At 47.4% G+C, this 22,200-nt stretch overlaps 1 protein-coding gene and 1 long non-coding RNA gene across 6 annotated transcripts in view; one reads left to right on the top strand and one right to left on the bottom strand.

Annotated features, from left to right (window-relative positions):
* The window catches only part of LOC102551730 (uncharacterized), a 42,902-nt gene extending 39,722 nt beyond the window's left edge, over positions 1-3,180 (top strand). Inside the window, exons 4-5 of the long non-coding RNA XR_597453.4 lie at positions 768-821; positions 1,505-3,180. This is a non-coding gene — a long non-coding RNA (uncharacterized LOC102551730). The remainder of the gene's footprint in view (positions 1-767; positions 822-1,504) is intronic.
* Pdss2 (decaprenyl diphosphate synthase subunit 2) overlaps positions 1-22,200 on the bottom strand; it is a 229,059-nt gene that overhangs the window by 122,767 nt on the left and 84,092 nt on the right. The gene's annotated exons all lie outside the window — the stretch shown is intronic.

Raw genomic sequence — 22,200 nt, 5'->3', positions numbered from 1 at the left:
CCAAACTCTTGCCCTGGGCAGGAGCAGCCAGCCTGTAAGTGCTTAGCCATCACTCCAGCAGAGCTCACTGTGTACGAGAGGCTCACCGTGCACTCTTGCTCGTCTGACCCCACTGCCAGAGCTCTGGACGGAGAACTGTGCTACTGCACCTGCTGTCTATGGTGCCGAGACTGAACCCAGGCCTCCGTGATGCTGAGCAAGTGCTCTACCTTCCTAGCAGAGGGGCTGTTAGTAGTTCTGGTCACGCAGTGGACTTCTTTGGCAGGTCAATGAAACTGGAAGAACTACCCAAAATAATGGTTTTAAACACATAGATATGACACTAAAAAACATCCTCAGAAATCTCTGGGAACGAGATGGAAGCTAGTTTGGGAACTTGCGTGGAAAGGAGGGAGTGTTGGGATAAGCGTTCCCACAGAGTCAAGTGCTTTATTCAGCATGCATATCTTCAAAACCCAATAAAGGGGGATTATTAAGATTTCATAGATTTAATGTAAACATACAGAAGTCAAGCTATTTGTCTTGTTACCCAAGAGCCACCAGGAGACACAGCTGATGTGTGAACCCATGTTCTACCAACTTGGTAGCTAAGTGTTGATAGGATTGTGTGTGTGTGTGTGTGTGTGTGTGTGTGTGTGTGTGTGTGTGTGTGAAAGAGAAAGCCAGTGAAAGTTTTAAGAGATAAAAACCGACAAGAGCTACGGAATGACTGTCTATGATTCTGCGCAGTAGACTGATATCTGGAACCACTGTCTTTCCCACTACAGGCCAATGCAGAATCAAACGCCTGGTGGTGTCACAGCCGCAGCCTCACCTCTCAGGTAACTAAGGCAGAGTGGGCACCGGGAGCTTGAGGTCAGCTTGTTCTAGATATGAGTTTGGGGCCATCCAGGGCAACACGGCAAAACTGTGTCTCAAAAAACAAAATGAAACAACAGCGGAGGGAGAGGGAGATAAGGAGAGAGAAGGTGGGAAGGAGGGAGAGAAAGGGAAGGAGGGAGAGGGAGGTAAGGAGGTAAGGAGGGAGAGGGAAGCAGGGAGAAGGAGGGAAGGAGAGGGAAGGAGAGAGAAGGAGGGAAGGGGATAGTAGAAGGGAGAGGGAGGGAAGGAGGAGGGGGCAGGAAGGGGCAGGATAGAGCTGGTACACTCAAGGGCAGCTGTGTGTATCTATTCTGAGTGGAGGCTGTTTAACCAGCCTTGAACCTGAACGATGGTGTGGACGTAACACAGGAATATGACGCAGATGTCTATTTTGTCACCATGACATTTTACAACCACTTGTCACTACAGTCTAGTTTGGCCTGACGTAACACATGGAAACAGCCTGACAGGTGCTATTGTTTGGAGTGAGTGCTGACCACAGTCCATGGGGATGGCAGAGCTAAGTGGGAAATAACCACAGTAGCTTTTAGGCATGGATCATATCAAATAAGTTAGAAAAAACAGGATCCTTAGTGGAGTTGTAAAATAACTGACATTCCAAGAAAAACTCTTCTCCTTACAGTGCTTGACAGCTGCTGTTCGCAAAGCACCACCGAGAGCCCAGGGACAACTGTAGTGCCGAGATCTGGGAAGGAGACCAACAGAACACCAGGCCAGCCGCCCAGGCACAGTCTCCACACAGAACACCAGGCCAGCCCCTGAGGCACAGTATCCTCACAGAACACCAGGCCAGCCAGTCAGGCACAGTCTCCACACAGAACACCAGGCCAGCTGCCCAGACACAGTCTCCACACAGAACACCAGGCCAGTCACCCAGACACAGTCTCCACACAGAACACCAGGCCAGTCACCCAGGCACAGTCTCCTCACAGAACACCAGGTCAGCCGCCCAGGCACAGTCTCCACACAGAACACCAGGCCAGACACCGAGGCACAGTCTCCACACAGAACACCAGGCCAGCCCCTGAGGCACAGTATCCTCACAGAACACCAGGCCAGCCGCCCAGGCACAGTCTCCACACAGAACACCAGGCCAGACACCCAGGCACAGTCTCCACACAGAACACCAGGCCAGCCACCCAGACACAGTCCACACAGAACACCAGGCCAGTCACCCAGACACAGTCCACACAGAACACCAGGCCAGACACCGAGGCACAGTCTCCACACAGAACACCAGGCCAGCCGCCCAGACACAGTCCACACAGAACACCAGGCCAGACACCGAGGCACAGTCTCCACACAGAACACCAGGCCAGCCCCTGAGGCACAGTCTCCTCACAGAACACCAGGCAAGCCGCCCAGGCACAGTCTCCTTACAGAACACCAGGCCAGACACCGAGGTACAGTCTCCATCACATTCAAAGTGAAGAAGGACAGTAGTTCAACACCCAGGACACAGGGGACAGTTGTCATCTAACACCCAGACAGACATCTCATTCTCTTTATCTGCCAGGTTTTCAGAACACTAAAAAGTAGGAAAAAGGCAAACAAACAAAAACTAGTTTATGTCCTGATTTTAGAGACTATACGCAGACACAGACATGCACACACACCAAGAACACTTGTGAGCAGCAACATGGATTGGTCACTGGAAAGTCATTTACTCATCAGTATTCCAACAGTTTTAATTCCACTTCCCACCAAGAAGAAAAATGTCAGGGAATATTTAGAGGCACTATTACCAGTACAGTATCAGTCCAGGAAAGGACATAACCAGAATAGTAAATATAAAAATACAATGGCATTTATGAATACCTTCTAAAATATTCAGATCCTATAGAATATTCTTGCTATCTATCATATATGAAATTTCAGACAACGGAACTGGTCAGAAAAACTGTGACTATATTCAGAGATACCTGCTTTCCTTAAAAAATGAAAAATAATTGCTTTAATGAGGTATAACATATATTATAAAAAATTCACATCTAAAGCTTATTCTTCAGTGAGTTTTAAGCAATCGGTTTGGGTTATAACTCAGTGGAGAGCACTTGCTTAGCACGTATGAACCCTGGATTTGATCCCCAGCCCCTGCAAAGGCGGCGGTGGTTAAAAGCATCTGCACACATGGGCAAATGCGGCTGCGCTCTAAGGTCAGAGCGTCTCCACGCCTCGAACCGTATGAGTCAACCCTCGTTTAGGCTGTTCTACTTGACTGTAATTTTGTTTGTAAGTATTTGGAGTTGTTACTGAAATGAATTATAAAAACAATAAAGTAAAATAGAAATGTCAAAATTGTTACTGAAAAATATTATGGCAAACAGGAAAACACATTAAACCCCTCCCCGCCCCCCATTTCTCTCTTTCTCCCAAAGCCAAACATAAATAAAAGACCTATCTGGTGCTTAAGCGTAAACTTAAAAATGTAAAGCTACGTGTAAGTTATTTTTAAAACTGGATGCAGGGATTGTGTTTCTGTACTGTGTCTGTGTCCAACTTTCAAATGAATCACTTAGTAAACATTCCGTTTGTTTATTTGCCAAGAATAACATTGTTTCTCAGGAATCACAATGCGCTGCCAATCCCTACGTGCGGGCTCTTCTTAACTGCATTCTTTGCACAGCGCTTCTATCAGTCACTTCCTATTGCTATGACGAAACACCACAACGAGGTGACTGACAGACGGAAGGGTTTGTTTGGGGCCTGCAGTTCCAGAGGGCGGGCTCCATAATGACTGGGGCAGCGGGCAGCAGGTATGGTGACGGTGCCGAGCTGAAGGCTTGTATCGGGAACCACAGACAGGAAGCAGAGAGGGTGGCGTAGGGATGACAGGAAGCAATGAAACCCGAAGCCTGTCCTCTAGTGACACACTCCCTCCAGAGGGCCTCCTCATCCTCCCAAAGTCTCACTCCGCCTGAGAACGAGCGTGCAAGTGCGGAGCCTGTGGGAAACACCGCTCAAAGCACTGTGATGACTGACTGACTGGCTGGCTGGTCAGTTGGTTGATGAATTGATTGGTTGATGAATTGATTGGTTGATGAATTGATTGGTTGACCTACTATTGATGCCCGATTGATTGGCTGACCTACTGATTGATGACTGATTGATTGATTGACCTACTGATTGATGCCTGATTGGCTCATTTTTCAGGTCTGGAGATGGAACCCACTAGAGCTAACTCTCCAGGCCTGCAGTTTTGTTTGGATCCAACGTTGAGGTTAAGCAGCAAATATGAGTTTTAATCACAATTTCATGCTAAAAAGGTTCTCTTCGTTCATTAATTAAAACTTGTGTGCGCACACACACACCAGCATATAAACATATGGCATGGCATATGTGTGGGGTCAGTGGACGACTGTGGGGAACCAGGAACCGAACCAGGTTACTGAGGAAGTACGTGAGCGAGGCTGCAGTACCACAGCTGGCACACAGTGGCTTCCACAGGGAAAGGCGGAGCTCTTGCTGCATGTTCATAACATGTCAAAGACAGTTGTGGTCTGGAAGACATATGTGATGGTCAAGAGACAGCGTCTAGACAGCAGAGGAGTTTGAGGGGACATCAGGAACCTAACGGGTCCCAGAGGAGGCGGAGTACAGCTCCTCCAAAGAGAGAGAATGTATTATACTCCATTTCTTTGATTCAGGGGTCGCAATGTATTGAACTGCGTGAACGTTTTTACTTAGTCAACCAATGAGGTATTGTGTTTGTGTGTGTATGTGTTTGTGTGTGTATTGTGTGTGTAGCTAAGCCTGAGCGAGAGAGTGAGAACTCAAAACAGATGTCACGCAAACACATACAACATCATGTAAGACAACAGGCCAACCCACCCAGCCGTGATCTCTGCAACTGCTCTACGAGTTCCCTGACACTGTAAATTGACCACGAGGTCAGTGCAGAGCTGCCGCTGGCGACTATTGTGAGCACTTCCTTTCATGATGACTTCCCTCTTTCTGGAAACACCATCTCCCCCTCCTCAGTTGCAATCAGAAGGTAGGTGGTTGTTGCCACAGCTGTGTGACCTCAGTGCCATCTGTGCTGAGTGAGTGACTTGGAGCCACACACGCGGCCCACCCAAGGGTGCTAGACTCTTCTGCAGGTGTCTGAAATAGAGGATTATCCGGGAGCCTTTCGAGTCTGGGGTATGAGTGTGGCTGTGCACGCCCGCCATCCCAGCACTCAGGACACCGAGGCAGAACCACGGTGAGTTCCATGTCACCCTGGGCCTCAAGGAAATGCGAGCAGTAAGGGTGGGAGACTGGGGGACACGAGCCACAGAAGTTTAAAGGCTAAGATGAGGGCTCTGAGTTTGAGGGTAGCCTGGGCTACACAGTTGAGACTCTGCCTCAGAAAAGGACAAGGGTTGAGGCCATTAAGCTCAATGGCCATATTCACTTGGTCTGCCTCGGTTTGATCACCAGGATCTCAACAAAATAAACCAAACAAACTTCCCTCCCAACAAAAGCAAAACCACCAGTACCAAAAAGTATACTTTAGTTACGCATGCTTTCCTGCTTACAGTACCTGTGCTCTGACGCTTCTGAGATGTTTTGGAAATCTCTTCTCAGGACTTGTGTCTACTTAGGGGACAGCAGAGATACGGGTGCAGACCCCACAGGCCTGGAGAGAGGGCTCAGGGGTGAAGAGCACTTGCTGGTTTGCAGGTGACCTGGGTTCGGTTCCCAGCATTTACTTGTTGGCTGTGGTGATTTGAATGAGAGCGGCCCCACAGGCTTCTATGTTTGAGGGCTTGAGGGCTAGTGGAACTGTTGGGAAGCTTAGGAGCTGTGACCTGGTGGGAGGAGGTGTGTCACTGTGGTGAGCTTTGAGGTTCCAGTACCCCAAACCAGGTTCTCTGTCTGTCCGTCCATCTGTCCGTCCGTCCGTCTGTCTCCTGCCTGCCTACAGCCTAGGATCAGATGTAAGTCTGCAGAACCACTCCAAAGCCATGCTTGTCTATGCACAGCCTTTCTCCCTGTCATGAGGGCCATGGACTAACCCTCTGAAGCTGTAAGCAAGCCCCAGTCAAACGTTTCCTCTGTAAGGTGTTCGGTCACGGTGTCACTTCACAGGAGTAGATAAGTAACGGAGACAGCGACTCACAACCCCAGGGTCCGATGCCCCCTTCCCACCTCTGTAGGCACCAGGCATGCACATGGGCAAAACACTCAGACACTTCAGACAGCTCTAAAGGACATGTTTTTAAATGGCAGTAATAGAACATCTGTCACACTGGTGTGGCCGTTAGATGACTACAGATATTTCCTAGATTATGATAATCTTACATATAAGTGCTTACAAAATATTAACTACTACTACTTTTAAACCAACCTATCTATCTTCAATATTTAGAGAAAACTTTTCCTCCAATTCTACCACATTAAACAAGTCAGAACAGATACAGTTGAGAGAATTAACCCAGATTATTAAAAATAAAAGTTAGCGAGGCACTTCTTACTGTGGATCAGGCTCTAGAGAAAGGATGCATAAGTAAGTGTGCAGTGCACAGTTATCGCAGCAAAGCATGTGGTGCACAGTTATTGCAGCAAAGCGTGCAGTGCAGTTATCATAACAAAGCGTGCAGTGCACAGATATCCCTTCTTCCAAATTTGGTTAAAGCACTATCTAAGGGTTCAAAGCTTAGCAGGAGATGAAATACAATGACAAAAATCTATTCAACAAGAAAACTATGGAGAACACACTGTAGCATGAATACTACAGTCTGAAGTGCTAGGATGGTATTACATAGTCAGTGGCGATTCCTGAGGGAGGCCACTCAAGGGTGACAAAGGGCTGACCCTGAGAAGCAGGACTGCTGCTGCCTGCTCCCAACTCCATATCATGCCTGGTGCTGCAGCAGGTCTCTGGGGCTGCAGGTGAGTGGCTGCGGGTCTGGGGCTGCAGGTGGGTAGCTGCGGGTCTGAGGCTGCAGGTGAGTCTGGGGCTGCAGGTGGGTGGCTGCGGGTCTGGGGTTGCAGGTGAGTAGCTGCGGGTCATAGCAGAGCTCGCTGTCCGTGCAGAGTAGGCAGGTGCTGTGCAGTTTGAACACCCTGGTAGCTGGCAAACTGAGGCTGAAATATGGGTGGGGCAGAGGCTTGGGCGCCATCCATCCCAAGTTTATTTCTACTTTACAGATTTCTTAACTGTTTATGAACACTGTCTTGAAAAGGCTGATCTGTTCTACAAATGTATATTAATGTCTACAAGTATAAATAAGTGTATCTGCAATGCTTAAAAGCAAGGGAGAGGAAAAGTGGTCTCTCCTCAGAGCCAAGAAAACACGAGGGGAGCCAGCTGCCTTTTCTGGTCAAGGCCCCACACGATAAGCTAAGAACATGGAGTGGCTGAGTTGCTACTGTCCGCCAAAAGTCACCGCATGCAGAGAAAAAGGGCAACACACGTGCCTCTCGGTCTGTATTTTGTTAGTAAGGTTACCTAAGCTAAGGAAATGATGGTTGACGTTGGGTCTCAGAAACAACAGAGGACGACTCACTGCCTCCATGATCAGAAGTCAGGCTGGCTCACTGCCTAACTTCATCAGGTCACTTGGTGTCTGGATGCAAGGGCCAGCTGTGGCCTTTAAATGGAGGCCCACTTGTTAACCAGAGCAGCCTTACAGAGTTAATCTAGTTTAGAAGAGTAAAGGAAGGAATGAGGCTAGCTTAGCCCTTTGTCTTCAGACTCATTCTGAAGAAAAGGCCTCTTACGTGAAAAACGAGGCTTTCTAGCACATCCGCACTACAGAGAGAGGGCTTGGTGGTCCTAGCACCCGGAGTAGAAGGACATCCTCAGCTACACGGCGAGTTCCAACATGAGACCATGACTTTACAAAAAGATTCGGAGGAAAAAGGATTAAGAACTACCTGTTCAGCTTTCCTTGGCCTTAAGTTGGATCTAATTTAGGTGGTCCCTAGCTGAACTGCCCTTGTATTGTACCCGACCACAGAAAATGCCTGAGCCAGGAGTCCTGAGAGGAGGACTACTGGGTTCTGAATAAAGGGGAGGGTGTCAGCCCCTCAGCTGCCCTGACAGCATGCTGTCATGCTGTAACGCCAGGCACATGAGCAACCGGGCTTTCTGTGTTTCTACAGGTGGGTGCGTCTCCTTCTCGTCCTTCCACTCGGATCATCTCCGACTGCAGCGATGAGCCCAGGGCTTGCACGTGCTAGACAAGTGCGGTGTTACCGAGCCATCTTATATTTTTAATAGTATATCTCCTGTGACAGGACCTCCTGCCATTAGGTCCGGAACACGTAACAGTCAATTGTGAGCATTTCTTCAATAACATTCGACTTAGAGTCTAAAGTGTGCCAGTCAGAGCCGTCTGGGAGGAGGGAGCCTCAGCTGAGAAACTGCCTACACAAGGCCTGCTGTGGGCAGCCCAAAGGGCATTTTCTTAATTAGCTATCGGTGTGAGGGCCCGACTCACTGTGGGCAGTGCCACCCCTGCAATGGTTTCCCTGGATTCTGTAAGGAAGCTGAGCGAGCCATGGGGAACATTCCAGCAAGTGCATCCTCCACCCGTTTCTACCTCAGCAGCAGTAATCCAGGAGGCAGGCAGCACCCTCCTCAGCTGCCTCCTGCTTCTTGCCCTGACTCCTTTGATGATAAACAGTGAAGCGGAGTGTGAGCCAACTAACCCTTCCCTGGCTTTGTCACAGCAGTAATAACTCTAGGACACAGGCCTAAAGATCTAGCTTAACCTACTATCTTAAACTGCTGGGCTGCCAATACCAATAACAAAATAAACGAAAACAATTCAACTTCAAGCTAGACATTTCCTTGTCGTCCTAGAGGCTAGAATTTCACAATCAAAAAGGCAGAAGATTTCAGCTTCTGGCAAGGGCTCCCTGGTTGCAGACTTCCCCCTTCTCAAGGAGTCTCTCCAGTATTTCTTGTACATGCACAGTGCAAGAAAGACCTCATTGTTTCTCTCCTTAGAGAGGACACCAGTCCTGTGACCTCGCTTAATCTTAATTGTTTCCCTAACAGTTCTGTTTCGAAACCCAATCATAGCCGGGGTTAGGACGCTAACATAAACATTGAGGGGCACAATTCAGTCCATAATGCCCACTGAGAAATAACTGTGTGTGAGCCCTATAGTTTAATAGCCCGGTACAAGGCAAAATCCAAGGACATTTAGTGGAAACAAGCACATTTTGATAAGTATCCTGTCTCTTCTCTAAAGCACAGTTTTGACAGGGTTTTATACAAATCATGAGTAAGATACAATACAGTTATTAAGGAATTATCATCCTATTGTGAGAAAGACAAATGCATATTACACAAATAACCTCTGATAAATGTACAACAGTTACTAAGGGCATGTGTTTATTGTAAGAAATATCTTACCTAAATCTCAGACCTACTATTTCTTGGCTATGCAGATCTCAGCCAAATTACTTAACCTCACCTCCAAGCTTTAGGCTTTACCCATTTAAAGCGGCTGCCACCGCTGGCCTTGCCTTGTGGGGCTGCTGGGAAACACACATGAGACGACATTAGCAAAGTGTTGTCAGTGCACTGATCTGCTCAATGCACGGGGCCTAGCCTGGCCATTCACGCTTACACAGTACGCTACAGAAGTCTAGAAAAGAGCACTTAATGGAGGTCAGGGAGGTTTCCTAGCACAGTTGAGAGCAGAGCTGTACCTATGGAACAGGTAACAAGTTAGCCAGGAGAAGGACAGAAGGTATGTCCTCTCTCCCAACAGAAGTGTCCTGGTGAGTGCAGGGCACTGCGAGGGTCTGCCACTCTAGTGCAGGGATCACCAGGTCCTCCTTGTCCTGGCTACCCAAGGTGCAGTCTCTTCACAGGGTCTGCCAGGGCCACCCTCCTACCCTACTAACTCACTCTTACAAACCATGCCGCCTTTGTCCTAGAAAGCACCAGGGTCCTCTAAACCCTGGCAGACCTGGTTCTTGCCCTCTGTCCTATAAACGTGAAAAGAGATGCTGGGCAGAGGGAGTTTAGCTAAATGGCTAAGAGTGTGGGCTCTACCTGGGGACAAACCCTAGCCCTACTGTGTATATCACTTCGAGCAAGTGCCCCGCTGTCCCCCCACGCCTGTCCTGTGCGCTTCACTAGCTCCTGTCTGTTAAATGGGAATGGTAATATCTCTTAGGACTGCTGAGAACTGAGCGAGTTATCCATACAGGGCAGTTTAGAAGAGTGTCTAATGGCAGCCCTGGCTAGCGTTGCTCATCCAAATGAAAGGTCTAATCCACAGACAAGACGCTCTCGAGATGGCAGAGAGCATGTTAGACAAGAAGTGTGATTGTCTGTGTGGGTAGAGAAAGAAGAGAGAATCAAAGGACGAAAAGAAGAGAATTAGTATATGTTGATTTCCTACTAGGCAGCAAAGCTCAGGGCTTCACCTCTATCCTTCTATGACACTGGCTCTGCTAGGGAGACGATACAAGGCCGCTGTGCCAGTGCACACAGGGGCTCAGAGGCACAGAAAACATAAACAGGGTGAGGGTTCAAATCCACAGGTGGATGGACAACAGTCTTCTCTCCACAATTATTATTATTATTTTTACATTCCTGGGCCTCTATTTTCTTGGCTTGAAAATTCTGTCATCCTTTACTACTAGGAGAAAACTCGAGCCCTGCCTCATTTTCAAGTCTTCTGCAAGAAGACCAAGCAGGTGCACACTTTCTAATTTTACACGGTACACTAAGCATTCTACTTTATAGGAAATCTGAATTATAGTATATAAGCCAGAAATGTGGAACACAATTACACCGGAGACAGTAGAAATATTATTCTCTTGAAACTTGAATTCTATTTTTTAAAAAAATTATAGTTAACTAGACATAAATGTTACCTAAAATGAAGCAGGATCCAACTCTAATCTTTTCATCCCCCAAATGTTGTACATAATATTCTGTGTGCTTCCAATGGCCATGAGAGTCATATTTCACTGTAATTTGGCTTGCCAGAAATCCTTTCAGTTCTCTTCTCAAAAAATATAAGATTCTTTTAATGAAATGGAAATAAAGCTTAAAAAGAAAAGTTTAAGAAAGGAAAAGACAAGAAAAGTGAGTAACTGACCACCAGAGTGGTAAGGATTAAGTTCAGCTGATCCAGGTGCAGAGACCAGGCATGGGGGCTCTTAACACATGCATGCAGGAACACACATGCACATGCACACACACACAGGAACACATACTCAATGCGTGCACACGCACATACATGAACATACACAATTGTCATGCGTTGGCCTCTGCACTGACAAATGAACTCTAATCCTTCAGATACACTGAGAAAAGAAGCTAGGGGAGGGAGGCACAGACAGGTTTTAGAGTTTTAAAATATACATGTGTATTCTTCACCTAAAACAATCTTTTCTTTAATTACAGTTGCCTGTCTAAGTATTAGCGGGCTCCAGCGATGCAGGCCATATTTATTAGAGGCAGCATGTCAAATAGGAGTTGACAATTACAGTCTCTATCAATACATATTATGCCAGACGGTAATGAGCCATCCACAAAGGGCGAGCCATCCAAAATAATCGCACCGCTTTCCAGAGCGATGTCGAAGAGGTTATGGTTTATTACACAGCGCTCATTAGATACACAGTGGCAGCATTAGCAATTTTTCCTTCATTTGTGTCTCATTTAAGGACCTGCCCCCACAAGCACAGTCAAATTAGTACACAAGGTTAAAACCATTATGCCCAGAAAAAAATTAAGTTGCATTTTATTTTACAGTAATGGTGGATCAAAGGTCCTTGGAATCTATTATTTGTGAAACCATTATCTAACACTGAATATTAACAAAAGGGAGAAGAAAAGAAATGTCCTGCCAGCGAGGTTCTGACAGGAACAAAGGCACGCTGTCTGAAATGGGCAAACACCACATTACTTAATTAAATTACCCCAAAAAACTATTTAAAAAATAATACTAAGGTTGCGACATCAACTGACAAAAGTCACAAAGTTAAAGTTGATGGCGAGGCACCAGCCCACAGTCTGAAGAGCTCATTCACATCAACTTACTTTCAACAGTCCGCACTGCCTCTGTACAATTTGGCTGTGCACTCACCGAGTGCTAGAAATATTTATTTTCTCAAGATGATCACCAGGTCTCTCTGATTTGTGACAAGCCCACGCCCACACTTATATTTAATGAATTATTATAGGAGGGCAATGCTCTTCCAGTTTGCAGTTACAAAGACCTGGTCACACCGTGTAGCAGTTACAAAGTTTTAAATGGACACCGCTACAAAACTACTTACTGGGTTTGGCAGATCAGCAGGTAGGTGTTTAATGGGCTCTGAGCTCCTGGCTAAGCAAACAAGCACAGAGGTGACTGCAAAGAGGTTTCTAAGTACTGTGGATGAAATGTTAAAATTCCCGTGGATACAAAGACAGCACTCAGCATCTGACTAACGACTCATTGTTACCCTACAATAGCAGTGATCACTCACGGCTCCGTACAGACTCTTTATTTCAATAAAAACCCCAGACAAGATAAGCCACAATTCTGTGTGGAGACGCTTGAGGCCAGATCAGTAAGGGAGTTAAACAGAAAACCAAAAGATTTCAAATTTTTATGCTGGCTGCCAGGAAGCCTACAGGACAGGACGGGGGAGGACAGGACAGGACAGGACAGGACGGGCCCTGAACTCTGCTCATCAAAATACTCAATGATAAGAAATCTTGATACAAGCTAGAACAAAGCAAAGCAAACCACAGCCTTACATTGGTAGTATGGACCTCAGCAGACCGGACAGTTGAGAGCGGTTACCCGTTTGGATATTGAAAGGACAGCATGTGCTGGCCAGGCACACATATGGTCAGTCAATCAGAGCTGCTTGTACATCTTACTGGATAATTTCCCACCACTGATTTGACCTCTGCTGTTTATTTTTCCCAGTCTTTACTCTGGCAAATGAGAGAAGAATACTCTTCTCATCCTTCAGCTGACAAAACGGTAAACTACAGATAACAAAATCCCTTCAATTCTCCTCCTGTTACATCTCTATGGACCAGGTCTCAGAACGTCAATCAGCGACAATAAACTTTCAGGTGATAAAGATCAAACTGACCTTTTTTTTTTTTTTTTTTTTTTTTTTTGGTATGGTACCTAATGAAGTTCAGGTGTGGTAAGAAGTCTGCGGCACGAGAGATGTGCTTCTCAACTTTCCTAATGCAAATGAATCCAGCCCCTCATGTTGTGGGGACCCCGGCAGTAAAGACATTTTCATCGCTAATTTATAACTGTGAATTTGCTGCTGTTATGAGTCATAATGTAAATATCTAATATGCAGGCTATCTGCTGAGGGACCCCTCTGAAAGGATTCTTTGACCCCCAAAAGGGTCACGGCCCACAGGCTGAGAACCGCTGCAGTTAAAACTGATCTGTACAGGATGTGATTAACTTCCCAGCACCCGGACAGGCGGCTCATAACCATCCACTATTCTATTCCAGGAGATCCACATCCTCTTCTTTGCCTCCTTGGGTACCAGGCATGCACACTGTATACATACACATGTATATACATATACACATAAAATAAAAATGAACCTTAAAAACACCCAAAAACCAAAACGCTCACCTGAACCTAAGGAGAGGTCACAGCTCCTCCAGAACACTGAGGTTTAATTCCCAGCACCCACGTGGCTGCTAACAACGGTCTGCAGTCCAGTACCAGGGAATGATGCCCTCTTCCGGCCTCTGTAGGCACTGCATCCATGTGGTGCTCAGACACATATTTAGGCGAGCGCTCAAATATACATAAAAACAAGTAGAATCTCAAAGGAAAAAAAACCTTAAAAAGTTGGTTTTGTTTTGTTTTTAAAGATAACAGAGCCAGGGACCAGCAGCATATGTCTGTAATCCCAATTCTTGGGAGGAAGAAGGCAGGAGGATGGTTGAATTTTAGGCCAATCTGGATTGAAGACATAGACCCTCAAAAACTGCCAAACAAACGGACAAAGTACGGACAGGCCTAGCACAGCTCTGTCTATGACGCTGGTCGAGGGTCCACAGACGGTCTCTTAAACCTATAACAGTTCAACCAATACACACACACCTTAAAATCCTGTGACAGCCAGAACAAACTCGTAAGAGTCACATGCCAGACGGTGAGCTTTGGAGGTGTTGGTGGCTCAGTAAGCAGTGCTAGCTGGCAAGCGTAAGCTTGCTCTTGGGAGCCCGCATGGTGGGAGGAGAGAGGCAGCTCACAGTGCATCCCCTGACCTCCACACGTACCCAGAGATACAAACAGGGATAAATTAATAAAAAAAGAAAAACAAAACAAAACAAAACCCTTGCTCTGATTTTTTTTTTTAAAGAAAAAAAATTGAACTTTGATCAGACTGTGTTGAGGACAAGCATTCCTGTAGTAATGCTCGTGTCTGAGGGAAGCTGAGCGTGGAGCGCTTCAGCTGGAACCGTGGTGTGAGGGCTCTGGACCTACGGACTCACGGGAAGGGAAGCATCCTTCTTAGGGGTGGGTTACTTCCCCTTCCACCCTTCACTGCTGGGAAAGGCGTGCCTACCGATAAAAAGCTCAATTTCCTCTCATTTTATACTCACTAAGAAGCAAGCCACAGTGACTATCTCGTGGCCAGCAGATGCGCAGGTTGGCAGTTATAAATCGATCTAATAAGATGGAAATCAAGTCATTATTGTTACACAGAGTGCTGGTAAACAGACGGCTTACCTGAGAGAGGGCATCACTCTATCCCAGGTTAGCCTCAGGCTGTGGCAATCCTTCTGCCTCAGCCTGCACGTGCTCGGATTATAGTTCTGCTCCACTATGCCTGGCCCTCTGCTCTACAAAGGGGCCAAAGGAAAACAAGAGTCCCTGACTGCAGGGGCTGGGAGGGACTGACACAGGGTCTACACTGGGGGTTCGCTGGCAGTTTCCCTACCCAGGCTACTCAAGAGAGCACTACCTACTTCAAGTCTCACTTTCATTATTGTTGCTGTTGCTTGTTTTCGAGACAGGGTCTCACCATGTAGCCTTGGCTAGCCCAGAACTCAATCTATAGATCAAGCTGGCCTTGAGCTGAGAGACTCACCATCATATCCAGATGGCTAACTGTTTTAAATCCCAGACCAGATGAGAGAATGAAGACCAGTGAAGCAGTCTATCTCCCCTTCCTTGGGAGTGGGGTCAGTTTACCAAAAAAGCAGAAGCAAGAAACACAACCAATTATTACAGTTAATTTAATTTAATTTTATTTTTTAAAAGAAACAGGTTTGTCAACCTACTATCACTTTTTCATGTGGTTTTCTGTTTTTGTTTGAGATTTGGTCTTTAATATTAATTTATTTAATGTACATGAACATTCTGTCGCTGTCTTCAGACACACCAGAAAAGGGCATCAGATCTCATTACAGATGGTTGTGAGCCACCATGTGGTTCCTGGGAATTGAACTCAGGACCTCTGGAAGAGCAGTCAGTGCTCTTAACCGCTGAGCCATCTCTCCAGGCCTCCCGATTTTATTTTTTAATTTTAAACTCAATATGAGATGACTTTAAGGTTGTAATGTTTATCTTAAGAGGGATTGAAACAGGAAATAAAGAAAATTTCCCATGTGGTTATAAAACGTTTTATGCTAAAAGTTCTTTGCAGGGAACAGTAAAAACAACAGCGCCTTGGTACTGACACAGACATCCTCCTATTCTCGCTGAGAGGGGCGCGTTGCTTCTAAAACAACATGGGTTACAAGTGCACAGAGATTGCTGTTCAGCATGGTCTGTGCTATGCTACCGGCTGGGAGTAGATGGAGGGAGCCAAACCAAACCAAAACCCATGAAATTATTAACTGACAAAGTCCACAAAGATTCTAGCTTCTAAGCAAGTCAGAAAACAGAAAAATATGTTTTGAACATTTAATGCAACATTTTCCCCTTTCACTGTCACGGAAGTGTAATCTAAACGGGCCCAGCCTCAGCTGGAATTGCTGGAAGGGAAAAGAGGCACAGGCTTCTCTCTAGCTTTCAGCTCCTGCTCTAACGCTTCCCCAGAACTTCCTTCCTCAAAGGGCCAGCCGCAGTGGGCACCAAAAGGCCAGCATTACCTGCTTTTCCGCGAGGCTGTGGCCAGGCTCAAGGGATGGAGGGAATGGAGGGATGGAGGGACGGAGGAACAGAGGGGCAAAGGGGCAGAGGGACAGAGGGACAGAGGGGCAGAGGTGCAGAGGGACAGAGGGGCAGAGAGACAGAGGGACAGAGGGGCAGAGGTGCAGAGGGACAGAGGGGCAGAGAGACAGAGGGACGGAAGGATAGAGGGACAGAGGGACAGAGGAATAGAGGCACAGAGGGGCAGAGGGATAGAGGGACAGAGGGACGGAAGGATAGAGGGACAGAGGGACAGAGGGATGGAGGGACAGAGGGGCAGAGGGATGGAGGGACAGAGAGGCAGAGGAATGGAGGGATGGAGGGACAGAGGGGCAGAGGGATGGAGGGACAGAGGGGCAGAGGGATGGAGGGACAGAGGGGCAGAGGGACAGAGGGATAGAGGGGCAGAGGGACAGAGGGATAGAGGGGCAGAGGGACAGAAGGATAGAGGGGCAGAGGGACAGAGGGATGGAGGGACAGAGAGGCAGAGGAATGGAGGGATGGAGGGACAGAGGGGCAGAGGGATGGAGGGACAGAGGGGCAGAGGGACAGAGGGATAGAGGGGCAGAGGGACAGAGGGATAGAGGGACAGAGGGACGGAAGGATAGAGGGACAGAGGGACAGAGGGATGGAGGGACAGAGGGGCAGAGGGATGGAGGGACAGAGGGGCAGAGGGATGGAGGGACAGAGGGGCAGAGGGATGGAGGGACAGAGGGGCAGAGGAATGGAGGGATGGAGGGACAGAGGGGCAGAGGGATGGAGGGATGGAGGGGCAGAGGAATGGAGGGATGGAGGGACAGAGGGGCAGAGGGCAGAAGGGCAGAAGGGCAGAGGGAGTGACCCCAATGAGTCCATGGAGTCAGAGAAAGCCAAGCACGACATAGTCTCAGAATCCCAAGGCCTCCCCCATCCCCATAAGCTGTTCCTAAGAAAGATGAGTTTTCAGCCAGAGTACTGCAGACGATAGGAAACGGAGCTTCCACCAGGTACCCCTGAGACAAGTTACTGCACTGCAGGTTAAAAAAACAAACAAAAACAAAAAACCAAAAATCAGTAAGGGAGGGCTGGTGGGTAGAGGGTGCGGCCAGGCTGGTGCGGGGTGCGGCCTCTGGAACCAAATGGGGAAGGAGGGGACAGCCCTGCAAGTTGTTCTCTGAATCCTACACGCACACACACACACACACACACACACACACACACACACACACGCACACACGCACACACGTACCTGAAACAACCAAACACACGCAGATGGATAACAACAAGGAAAAGCGAAGCCGTAAGTTCTCGTTCGTGTCAATTCCCCGAGAACTTTGGTGTTTTCAGCTCATTGATTTTGTTAAATTAAAACTGTTCTGGCCCACCTATAAAAAGAGTTAAAAAGCAAATATCCCCCCCCCCCCACCCTGCTGGAAGCTTTTAATTGAAAGACAAAATTAAATACAGAAATGCATTTTAAGTGCAAAGTATCCTTCTCCTGATGCCAGAAAACGACCAACAAAGGGGAGTTAAGTAATTTCCCAGCCATATTTTCTCACTCTCCTTCCCTGGAACACTGTCATTTGCACGGCATAATAAGCTGTAAATTACAAACACTTCCCATAGCCTGCTGCAGAGGGAAGTCTGCCAGCTTTCTACTGTATTGGCTACTGTTCAAGTGATTAACTGCAGCTTTGAAAGGAAGGGGAGGGAACGTGTTTTGTGTCTGTTTGTTGGTTATCTTATACACGGCCTCTAAAAACCTATTGCATCACTACCTGTGAAGAACGTGAGGAATTACAGCCTCGCAGGAGACGCGGTGAGCACTGCAGGACACGATTATCCCTGGACAGCAGCGAATCTGGCAGGTGCACATCATCCACACAAGGCCTTGAAATGGTGCCTCCCATGAATGTGAGTGGAATAACAAAGTGTGTAGCGATGAGCATTGAGGAACTAATGTTAAACGACAGACATTCTGATGCCCAGCTACTGAAGTGACCCATTAGAATACAACGACTATTTGAGCAGACGTCTAGCTGGGGGGAAAACTGGTTTCTACAGTAAAGAAAATGTTCAGGATGAGTATTTCACAAAAGATGAGGAGTCCATCAGAGCAACGGAAGGGGATATGCCGGCAAGCATGAGCTCTTCCCCAGCGTCCCCGCCACCCACACTCAACTCTACAGGGAAAGCGCGTCCCAATAATCCAACAATAACCTACGGAATGCTTGAATGCTATGACAATGCTGGGACTTGGTTCCTACTCAGACACAGCTTAGCGCTGCCAAACTCAGACTATACAAAGTTGTGCTCAGTGTAAGGATGATGTCACGTGAGTAAGAGTGCACAGTTAGGGTGCCCTGATGCAATGTCTTCCGTGGCACCAAGAAGGGCATGGGTCCTATTGGTTGCTCCACTATTAGCTTCCTTAAAAGCAAGCTACTTCATTTCTCTAAGGCTGTTGTCCGAGGACAGTGAATGTGAATGAAGATCACAGAGTAATCCCGGATCTACAGACATCTCAGTATGTGTGAGCGACAGCGATGCTGACTGTATTTCTGTTTATTATATGGAAGTGCTCAACGGACGTTGGCTGACTGGGTTAATCAGTGAGCTAATGAACAGATCCAGTATCAGGGTGAGGGAGTCAGCAAGCAACTGTGTGAGCTGAGACTGGGCCTCACCTTCCCACCAGCTGGGGAAAGCCACTGTTCTTAGCCAGCCCCAAGTCCGCTGGGACCGTCTACTCTGGCACTCTGTGTGTTCTCTCTTGTGTTTCATCAGGTCCGTCGTTCTCCTGACTGGGTTCAACACTAAGTCAATCTTGTCACCTCTGTCTACTCAATCAAACAGCAGAGGCTCTACAAAGCCCATGTCTGCAGACTTGACCTTGACCGTCCAGAATTGCTCTGCATTTGACACCTTGAAGCCTCCTGCCTTCTGTCGCGACCTTAGCAGTTCTCAGCTCGCCCAGCGCATGTCTAACCCCTGCCTCCAGTGTCTGACTCACCTGACCTCCAGTCCTTGGCCATGACTGCCTCCTTCACCTGAGCCCTCATTACCATTTCCTTCCCAGCCAAACACAGGCTGTCAAGCGCATCAGTTAGGTCCTTGCAGCTGTCCTTTCTTGGTGAAGGAAGAAAAAGTTCTAGGTGGCACTTGCACCTTCTTTGTGTCACATTAGGGCTACTGGGAAATGTGGGTGGTGCTGTCGAGTGTTTTATCCTGGAAGGAGTGAGGTGACTGCATTCCAGAACAGTGAGAATGGGGGAGATCACATTAACTGAACTGTGGTACTTAGATGCCAGCAATTCCGAGGGTAAAGATGCATTGTTAGAGAGAACCAACCCGAGAACGTGCTGCTATTGTGTGGCCCACTAGCTAGGGTCTTGAGGAGGAAAAAGGAAAGTAAAGAGCATCTGAGGAAGGGGTTCCCTGGATTCTAAGCCTTTTGTAAAGCCAGCTCCCGCCTAGCACCTGCAAGGAAAGGGAAGGACTGTGTATCCTTAGCCAAACAGAGGCACGGCCAGTGGATATGGGTGGAAGGCAGAGCCAGGAGTGACTGGGGACAGAGCTCAACAGCTCACCCGAGGGCGCACCGCTGTGTCAGGAAGACGGCCGGGTGTAGGACTGGTTCCTTCCGGGTAGTTTGAGGATATTCATATTGTTCAGCAGAGCGGCAGTGGACACACAGCAGGACTGCACTTCAGGTTACCTGCGCTGGTGGGAAACTCGTCACTGTCCTACTTTGTAAATGAGTAAGTCGTGTGCAGCTTAAGGTTAAGTAACTAACCAGGGGCAGATTTGAGACAGAACCTAAGACGTCTTTTTACAACACACTGCTTACTTCTGCGGTGCTCTGAATTTGGGTTTAAAGGGTCAGGGAGAGCACTAACTCAAAGCTATAAATACAGGCTTCCATTTAAAAAAGGCTTTCGAAATGGACTCTAGCTATGCTGCATAGGCTGAACTGGCCTCCTACCTCGGCTTCCCAAGGGACTGATTAGGAGCGTGTGCTGGATTACGCATCGGAAGTAATTTCAGGTTTTCTGTACAGAACACTTTATGTCTGTCCCCGGACACAGTTACCACCACTGTGAGCGTTCTCCTTGATTCTGCTGTATACATCTATAAGAGCTTATGGGAGTGACTGCTATGGCTGTTTAAGCACTGCACACCAGGAACTCAATGGTTTCTGAGGTGCAGAACTGGACACTGGATATTGCATTTGCCTTTCGCTCTGACTCGTGCCATCCAGAAAAGCGCTGTGCAGCTCGGCCTTGCCGCGTGCAGTTTAGGCCAATCCACGCCATGCTCTTTATATCTGATCACTGACTCTCAGGCTGGCACCTTGGCAGCTTAGCCCATCTATTTTTGGGGTTAATTATACTTGGGTTATCAGAGGCTGATCTTATATAGTGTTTTCCTAGTCATGCTGGCGAACAGTGGTGTCAGACGTACAGAATGTTGAACTTAAAGCGCTCAACATGTAATTGCTGTATCTGTGCACACTGTGTAAGCTGAACATAACAATAAGAAGTTAATGAAGACAGGTACTGCTCACAATGAATTAGGGATGCTGCCGCGTTTGTATGTATTTCAGTGCTGTGAGTAGAATCCTGTCGATAAGGAATATGTAATCAAACTGCACGTGCTTTCTGAAACTGCTCTAAAAACAGCAGAGGCATCTTTTGAAATCAGTTGCCAAAGCCCAAACTAACTTAAGTTATGCGGCCTAATCTTGGGGTCACTGTCAACAAGCCAGCAAGCACTCAGCATTTGGGGAGCGGGGCTGGTTTTGTTAGTTTGTTTTGGTTTTTCTGAGACACCAGCTGGCTAGAGAGCCTGAGCTGGCTTCAGATTTGAAGTGGCGACTCTCCTGCCTCAGCCTCTTGAGTTCTAGGAGCACAGGTACAAGCTACTGTCTCCAGCTTATGATTCTTAAAGTGTGCACGGGCAGATTTCTTATGGTTGTCTTTGAGAACTACAGTGTATTTGATTTTTTTTTTTTTATTAACTTGAGTATTTCTTATATACATTTCGAGTGTTATTCCCTTTCCCGGTTTCCGGGCAAACATCCCCCTCCCCCCTCCCCTTCCTTATGGGTGTTCCCCTCCCAACCCTCCCCCCATTGCCGCCCTCCCCCCATAGACTAGTTCACTGGGGGTTCAGTCTTAGCAGGACCCAGGGCTTCCCCTTCCACTGGTGCTCTTACTAGGATATTCATTGCTACCTATGGGGTCAGAGTCCAGGGTCAGTCCATGTATAGTCTTTAGGTAGTGGCTTAGTCCCTGGAAGCTCTGGTTGCTTGGCATTGTTGTACTTTTGGGGTCTCGAGCCCCTTCAAGCTCTTCCAGTTCTTTCTCTGATTCCTTAAATGGCCTTTACGGAGACTACCATGAGAAAAGGGAAGACGCCCCGAATGATCTCCTTACGCTTGGGCTCCCCTGGCCCCAAAGAGTCAGCATCACTCTCAACTTTCTCCTCCATTCTGTTCTATACATTTACACACGACCTTAAGCGAACGGCCACTATAATAGTTTCTCTCAATGCTACTTATGTTTATTTTTATGTCACCTCCAAGGCGCACACGCCTGGTTGTTTGGTAATTTAAGTTCCAGTGGAAACCGAATGTCTGGAAAGACAGTGAACCTCGTACGCACAGCCTATTGTTGCTATAATTCCGAGTCACCAGCTGCCACTTAATAACGTGCAAAAAAGCAAATTATAAATTCTAATATTAACAGCTGAGACCAAGTCCAATTGCCTAAATTCAAAGGTTAATAAAAAAAAAACCAACCAAACAAACAAACAAACAAAAAAACCCAAAAAACCTCTGTCTTCTTCTCGTTCTTAAACATTCTCCACATATGAAGAGTCAGTTATGTCGTCCTCCAACGCAACCTGACCCAGTTTCACTTAGAGGAAATTTTGAGATGTTTTCTAGATTTGACGTGCAGGCGTACTAATAACACTGTAAATTATTATTATTATTATTATTCCGTGTGTGTGCGCATGCTGTGTGTGCGCGTCCACACCACAGAGCACAGGTGGAGGTCAGAGGAAAACTCTCCTCCCACCGTGACCTGGGTTCTGGGGACTGAACTCAGGTCACCAGGCTTGTGTGGGAAAGGCCTGTACGCACCCTACGAAGCCATCTTACAATCCTTTTTGTCTGTGATGAGAACTCCCCCCGACCCCCGCCTTATTTATCTTTTTGAGACAGGATCTCCCTCTGCAGCTGTTAGCCTG

Source organism: Rattus norvegicus, chromosome 20 (assembly GCF_036323735.1).
Source record: "Rattus norvegicus strain BN/NHsdMcwi chromosome 20, GRCr8, whole genome shotgun sequence".
Lineage (NCBI taxonomy): Eukaryota > Metazoa > Chordata > Mammalia > Rodentia > Muridae > Rattus > Rattus norvegicus.
Note: the sequence above shows the minus strand (reverse complement) of the source record. Positions and strands in the feature narration are given on the sequence as shown.